This window comes from Lactuca virosa, chromosome 5, assembly GCF_052849685.1.
Source record: "Lactuca virosa cultivar CGN04683 chromosome 5, Lactuca_virosa_CGN04683_v6, whole genome shotgun sequence".
NCBI classification, from domain to species: Eukaryota; Viridiplantae; Streptophyta; class Magnoliopsida; order Asterales; family Asteraceae; genus Lactuca; species Lactuca virosa.
The window spans coordinates 59,810,737-59,818,753 of NC_136430.1; the positions used below are offsets into that span (position 1 = coordinate 59,810,737).

The following is an 8,017-nucleotide window of genomic DNA, read 5'->3' on the forward strand; positions in this document are numbered from 1 at the left end:
ATGAGAAAATATTTTAAAATGTTTTTGGGACTTTGAATTGAAATTCAAATTCATGTCATCATCCAATACCAATCTAAGGTAAACTTTCAGGTTTATTCACTAAACATTTACAATGCCTAATGTTAAGATTTTGACATGTACTAAAAGTTTATATGGATCTTAGAGATGTAGGTTGGACATTTAGAAGGCCACAATTATGTAGTGGTTCATTTTAAGCTTTTGTTAAGAGATTTGATTGAATACTCTCATACTTGCACCTTTTGAAAATTGAATTATTAACATGGGCTTTTGGAATCAAATTATGCATCTACGATTTAAAAATTATTAATTATTCTAAAAGAAATTCTTAATTCTTTGAGTTTGTATGATGGAGATTTCAGTTCTGCATGTGCTAATTTGGAGACCGGAGGTTCTATGTTTGCTAATTGAAGGTTCTATATCAGCTAATTTAAAAAATGAAAAACTAGACATTGACTAAAGAATTTACTGACTCTGTTATTATTGATATAACTACTGAATGGAAAGTTCTGAATCTAAAAATGAATCTGACAATATTATTATGAATCAAATCATATGAAAACTGACATTATACATTCAAATGTGGATTATAGTTGAGAAGTGCTCTTTATGTTTGATTCTAAAAACATTTAAGAGAGTATCTCATATTAGATTGATGTTCTTCACCGGCAACAATATTCGGGGATAATTTAAATAGATTTAGATGTATTTTACCAACAAAAATTGTACACAAAAGTCTTTCTTCTCATTTCAAATACAATCTAATGCTTCTTTCAAAACTTAATCTTGAAAACCTCCAAAAACACCATAAACATCACTGAGAACAAAAACAATCGAATTAGGAGTCAAAATGATAGAAATGGTCAAAACAAAAAAGATTATAAGAGTTTTTTTTAACATAAAAAATTTGAAATTTTAAAATCTTTTATAATATTAATCCTAATAAATAAATAAATAAATAAATATATATATATATATATATATATATATATATATATATATATATATATATATATATATAAAATAGGTCATTCAATGAACATGTTATGTCATATCTTTACATCACATTAAGACCTATATAACTCTTTATTTTTACAAAATTAACAACTACACAAAAAAAAAAATTTAACTTATTATAGTTAATGGTACTAATGACATGAATTGCTTAATATCATGGACGGTTGTGTGATATATTAAGGGGTTATGGATATCATTTTTTTTAACGATGTCTATTCGAAACTTCCAAAATGTTTCAACTTATTTTTTCATTAATATATTAAACTCATTTATTATTCTAAACTCAATATGAAATCTTAAATATTCAAATTAAAATAATTATTTTTTTAATTGAACTGGTTGTAACATATTATTTTTTTAAGTTAGAACATAATATCCTTAATTTGTTAATTTAAATATAATTTTAAAATTGAAACATAAATTACAATATCCAATTAACCCGAAAACGTTTATCAGTGTATAATATTAAAGCTAGTCACTATATCAACATTTAGAAATTTTCCAAAAGTTTGTCTATTTTTTTATATTAATGAGAATTTCCCAAAAAAATATTTTTTAATTAATTAAAAAAATATAGTAGATAACATGAAATTAAAATTAAATTATATTACATTGAAAATATGATGGATAGATTAAATAATAATTTTTTTTACAATACTAATTGACAAAGCTCATTTCATAGTTAATGATAATGGCTTATATATTTTTAACGAATTATTAAGATGTTAAATTTACTACCACACATATCGCTTATGTTATTTTATTTTATTTATATAAATGTTAAATCTACGTTCTCTTACAAGAATTCAAGTAATATGATTTATGAATGATAATTATATTTTACAATACTAAATGATAATGTTTATTTCATAGTTAATGACATTGACTTAAATATTATTTAACAAAGTATACAGTCCCTGTGGTTTACCAAATGTCACAACTTCAATCCTGCTAATTTTTTGACAAACATTGTCACTATTATTTCTAAAACTTACATGGTTGGTCATTGAACCGCATAAAAAGACTATTATACCCTTTTGATTTCATTTTACCTTTTGTTTCAACAAAAACTATTTAAAATAAAATGAAAAAGAAAATAAACAATACTCCCCCTCCCCCTCCCCCACCCTACCTCACTCCCTATACATAAACCTAGTCAATGCCTTTTTATCGTTCCTTTTCATTATGGTTGTTTTTCTTTCTCACTGTCTCTCTCCGTATTCTCTTTTTACAAACCTCGCCTTCACCTACAACCATCATGATTTATGGTGGTCTGCCAAATGAAGCAAGAAGAAGCACCGAAGCAAATGAGGAGGGAGATAAAACTAAATATGGCTATCAAATCTTCTTTACACTCACTATCATCGTCACAATCAGTGCAAGATCTGGAAAATAACTCTCTATAGCAGCCAATACTAATTAAGAGTCGAGAAAATCAAAGAAAGGGGATTGTAGTCACTGTACATAGTTGAAGCTTCCATCGTCATTGCCTCTACATTGTTTCCTTATTTATGAACCTGCATTAAGATGTCATTGGTGCATGCTAGAAATATCAAATCTCTCGTTAACACTGCCCCAAATTGATGAGCCAAAATTCAATTTATGAGCGCGAAAAAGAACTTAATCCCAATGGATGAAACTCCTCCCCTAAAATTAATTTTTGATCACAACACAAAATCGATCCCAAACTGAACAACCCACATCAAAGAAACCAAAACAGATTTCAACTGCGAACTCAAAAAGTGGGTTGGTAACGGGATTATCAAAGAAGTGGGACAGATGATCAGCATATGGGGAAGGTTTGACACTATATTTTCATAATGATAAAGTAAGATGTTGTCGTGTTTGGTGTTGAGGTCGAAGAACCTTAACAAAAAACAGGAGGAAGAATGGAGTTGGGTGTTGGGTAGGGTTAACAAAAAAACATGGGTAAGAAACGAAGAAGAAGGTATATGGTATATGGTTGGATATATATATATATATATATATATATATATATATATATGTGTGTGTGTGTCTGTGTGTGTGTATGTGAGAGAGAGAGAGAAAGAAAGAAGACAATAGATGAAGGTATGGGTGTGGGAAATGGGACTCACAAGAAACAGGGTTTGGGGATAGGTTGTATGTTTTTTTAACTTTAAATTAAAAATAGAAATAGAAAAACTAATAAAAAACTAATTAAGGGTATAATAGTAATTTCAGATCAGCTTTGTAACAGAATGAAACTATAAGGACCAACCATGCAAGTTTTAGAAACCATAAAGACTATGTTTTTCAAAAAATTTAACAATGACTGAAGTTGTGATATTTGGTAAACCACAGGGACCATTTATGTAATTTTGTCTAAAGTATATTTGTTATTAGTTTAAGAAAAAATTCATAAATGGTCTCTGTGCTATTCCGAAATCTGATGTTTAGTCTCTAAGTTCAAAAAACCTCACAGATGATCCATGTGGTTTCAAAACTTTTAACAAATGGTTATTTTAGCTGACGCCGTAATCTTTTAGCCGTTAATAGAAGGGCATTTTCATCATTTCACAAAACAGAGACCATTTATGAAGTTTTTTGTTATTTAAAAAAAAGATAAATGAAAATATAATTGTTTAATATATAAAGGGTCCTCTCTCTCCAAAAAAACCCATCCCTGTTCTGAAAATGAAAATACGACTGGAGACCTTGTGCTCCAGTGATCTTCATTCTTCGGAGCACCACCACCTCTATTTTCACTTCACCAAAGATGTCAAACAAAGACAAAAATGTCGATCTTCCGACGAGTCTTTCTAGATATGAAACCATCAATAGATTCCACAACCTCTGCATCAAGAAAATCCCAAACAAAATGACATTTTTAGGAAAATTGGTGGGATTCAATGTGAAGATGAGGTCAATCATATTCAAGGGAAAAGAAGATCATTCCATCACACTATGTCTGAAGACTGTGAATACAATCAACAAGCTATGAATTATTGATTGCAAAGAGATGAAAGAAGAATTAACTCACCAGTGTACTATCCAGTGTACCAACAAGGATGAATTTTCCATTTGAGGAAAATTTTGCAAAGCTAACAGGGGGTTTTCATCATCGATCAGTGTCTTCATACAATGCCTTGTGGATGCAACCCAAATCCTACACAATCCATTATAACTACTAGACATGATTAATGTCCTATCCCGATTGAAGTTCACAATGGTTATAGGATCAGAATGTGTCAGAATCATCTTCAAGCATTTTCCAGATTTCACGTCCCAAAACCTAACTGTCTCATTGAAGGAACCAGAGGCAATCATGCTCGATTGCGGGTTGTAATTTACGCTAAAGACATAATTTGTATGTCCGGTTAGGGTTTATACAAGTGAGTCAGTGGATACATCCCAGAGGCGGACGATCTTGTCATTGAAAGCGGTGGCAAGATACCGAGCAACAGAGGAGAATGCGATGTCTGAGGCAGATCATGTGCGGGCGGTCTTGTCGGATGAAGAGGTAGCGATTAACTTGCCATCATCGGAGAATTTGACGTTCGAGATGAAACATTTGTAGCCAGTGAGGGTTTGCTTTATCTTGTAGGGGTGGGGCATGGAGGCGTTGCTATTAGGTTCTTCCGATGAGGCGATTGTTGAGAGAGAGGCATATTTTGGAGTTCGTCTCTAAACCTTGACACAAGAGAGAGAGAGAGAGAGAGAGAGAGTGTGTGTGTGTGTGTGTAACATCCACAAAATTCGTGCAAATTTAAAACTTTTTCAAACATCCAAAAACCTTTAGTTATTACAAAATGTTTTCAAAAGAGTTTCATATCAGAGAATCCCAGAAATCAAAGTCATAAAATGTGAGGAGGTGCACGATCAAGCCTTCACCTTCCCACGATCATCCGAAGTACCTGAAACAAAATCAACAACTGTAAGCCCAAAGCTTAGTGAGTTCCCCCAAAATACCAACGCCATACAAACCAGAACAATATCATAACAAACAACCTGCACATAGAGTCTTCAGTATGACTGGACCGCCCTCACCGGGCCTTCAGTCTATCTGGGCCACTATCAGAGTCTTTATTATGATTGGACCGCCCTCACCGGGCCTTCAGTCTATCTAGCCCACTCTCAGAACCTTCAGCATGTCTGGTCCACCCTCACCGGGCCTTTAGTATACAAGGCCCATAATTGGCCCAATTTTCCAAATTGGGCCCAACTCTCTAATTGGGCCTTATCCTAAGATCCATTTCCATAATTCGCCCAAAACACATCTATTCAGAAAGTCCAATAAGGGTCCAATCCAACTGGCCCAAAGATGGCCCAATACCGAAGCCCAAATTGCAAAATCCCAACAGAAGACATACGTTGGGTGGACTCCGAAGCTACGCGGGGCGTACGCGAGCCTCGCATTGACTAGAAAACGGGGTCGTTGACTGCGTACGCGGGGCGTACTGCTCTCTATGCGGGGCGTACCCTCGCTGAGTCCAAAACCCTAATAAGTGCTTAATGGCTTAAGCACTTAAGCCCATATTCCAGATCCATCGACCAAATATGTCATAGAACCATAAAGTCTCAAACTTTAAGACTTTGGACGTCCAGAAAGTTCTTAATGCAAGGTCTTAATCCATTAAGACCTTTATACTACTTGCATGGGACACTTCTAGCCATTAAGACCTCATTTTTATCACTTAGAACCCTTCATAGGGTCTGAAAGGACAGCTTAACACGTCCAAAACACAACATGCACAATATTGGGACTTTTTGGGACAAGAAGGTGCCATAAAGCTATTAAGGCAATATCTACATCATATAAGCACAAAGGCAGAAGCTTTTTACCTGCTGGAGCTTCTAGAGGACAAGATAATCTCAGATCTTCAAGCTTGCCTTCCTTCTCCAACACCTTGATGCAACTTCTTCTTCTTCAACTGCTCAAAACACACACTTTTAGCTCATACACTCAAGTGAGGGGTTAGGGTTTGGGGAAAACGGCTCAAGACTATGGAGGCTAAAATGGTAGAGGGTTATGAGCTTATAAGGACACTTATATACCACCCAAATCCTAAATATTTGGGTTTCCACCTGACGTGAGTACGCCCGGCGTACACAAGTGTACGCCCAGCGTACTAGGGCGCGCCTAGTACGCTCAGACGTACCCTTATGTATGTGCAGCGTACTCTTCTTGATCCAAAATTACAATTTTAGCCATTAGGGCATCTCATGGCTACACCCTTCCATCCCCAAGGACTAAAAATGACAACATAATAATAAAAGGGAGGATTCGGAAATACCTGCAAATTCTGGGGTGTTACAATTCTCCCCCACTTGACCTAGACTTCATCCTCGAAGTCTGCTGCAGTAAACAGATCTGGATAATGCTCCCGCATCTCGGCCTCCGGCTCCCAAGTCCACTCGGATCCTTTTCGATGTTGCCACTGTATCTTTTACCAACGGTATCTCCTTGTTCCTCAAGGCCTTCACCTTTCTCTCTAATATTGATATGGGCCTCTCGACATAGTTTAGGCGCTCGTCCACCTGAATTTCATCTAAAGACATGACCTCATCCTCGTCTAATATGCACTTCCGCAACTACGGACGTGGAAAGTGCTGTGAATTTGATTGAGCTCCTATGGAAGATCCAGTCTATACGCCACCTGGCCAACCATGAAAATAATCCTGAATGGCCCGATGTATCGGGGACCTAACTTTCCCCTCTTCCTGAAACGGATCACACCCTTCCAGGGTGAGACCTCCAGTAACACCATGTCACCGACCTGAAACTCCAACTCAAATCGGCGCCGGTCAGCGTAACTCTTTTGCCGGCTCTGAGCAGTCTGCAACCGCTGCCTGATCTGTTGTATCATCTTGGCAGTCTGCAGGACTACCTCGGTCCGACCCATCACCCTGTGACCAACCTCACCCCAACAGACGGGGGTACGACATCTCCGTCCATACAACATCTCAAAAGGCGGAGCACCAATACTGCAGTGAAAGTTGTTGTTGTAGGAGAACTCTGCAAAGGGTAGGTAGGAGTCCCAGCTCCCACCAAAATCAATGACGTAGGCCCTCAACATATCCTCGAGGGTCTGAATGGTCTGCTCGCTCTAGCCGTCTGTTTGCGGATGGTATGTGGTGCTAAAATGCAGTCTCGTGCCCATTTCCTCATGGAACTTCTGCCATAAACGAGAGGTGAATCGCACATGATGGTCTGAGACAATAGAGACTGGCACCTCATAGAGAGCAACGATCTCGCGGATATATACATCGGCCAACTTCTCGGCCGATGAACTCTCCCGAATGGCCAGGAAATGGGCGCTCTTGGTCAATCTATCCACGACGACCCATATAGCATCATATCCCTTTTTCTTCCTTGGCAACTTGGTGATAAAGTCCATCGTAATCTGCTCCCATTTCCACATGGGAACCTTCAGAGGCTATAGATTGGCATGCGGCCTCTGGTGCTCGGCCTTGACCATCCTGCAGGTCAAGCACCTCTCGACGTACCAAGCGATCTCTCTCTTCATGCACGACCACCAGTAACTTAAACTCAGATCCCGGTACATCTTGGTGGCTCCCGGGTGAATAGACAAGCGACACTTATGAGCCTCCTCTAATACAATCTGTCTGACCCCACCAGACATCGGAACCCACACCCGACCGCAACGGGTCAACAACCCACAACTATCCTGCACAAATCGGGTGATCTCGCCTCTAATCCTCTAAAGCTTCCAGTTCTCCTGTCGTACACCCTCAGCCTGAGCTTCCCTGATCAAGCTCGCCAGTGGAGAATCTACAGATATCCTCATACATGACGCCGGAATGGAAGATCCATCCGACTTGCGGCTCAGGGCGTCCGCCACCACGTTCGCTATACCCAGATGGTAAAGGATCTTGCAGTCATAATCGTTGACTACATCCAGCCACCTGCGTTGTCTCATGTTCAGGTTCGGCTGATCCATGATATGCCTCAAGCTCTTGTGGTCCGTGTATATGGTACAACGGAACCCGTAAAGGTAAT

General features: G+C 37.8%; 1 pseudogene; it reads right to left on the minus strand.

Moving 5' to 3' along the window:
- Positions 1–1,075: 1,075 nt before the first annotated feature.
- LOC145111303 (COMPASS-like H3K4 histone methylase component WDR5B) lies at positions 1,076–4,611 on the minus strand (annotated as a pseudogene).
- Positions 4,612–8,017: the final 3,406 nt, after the last annotated feature.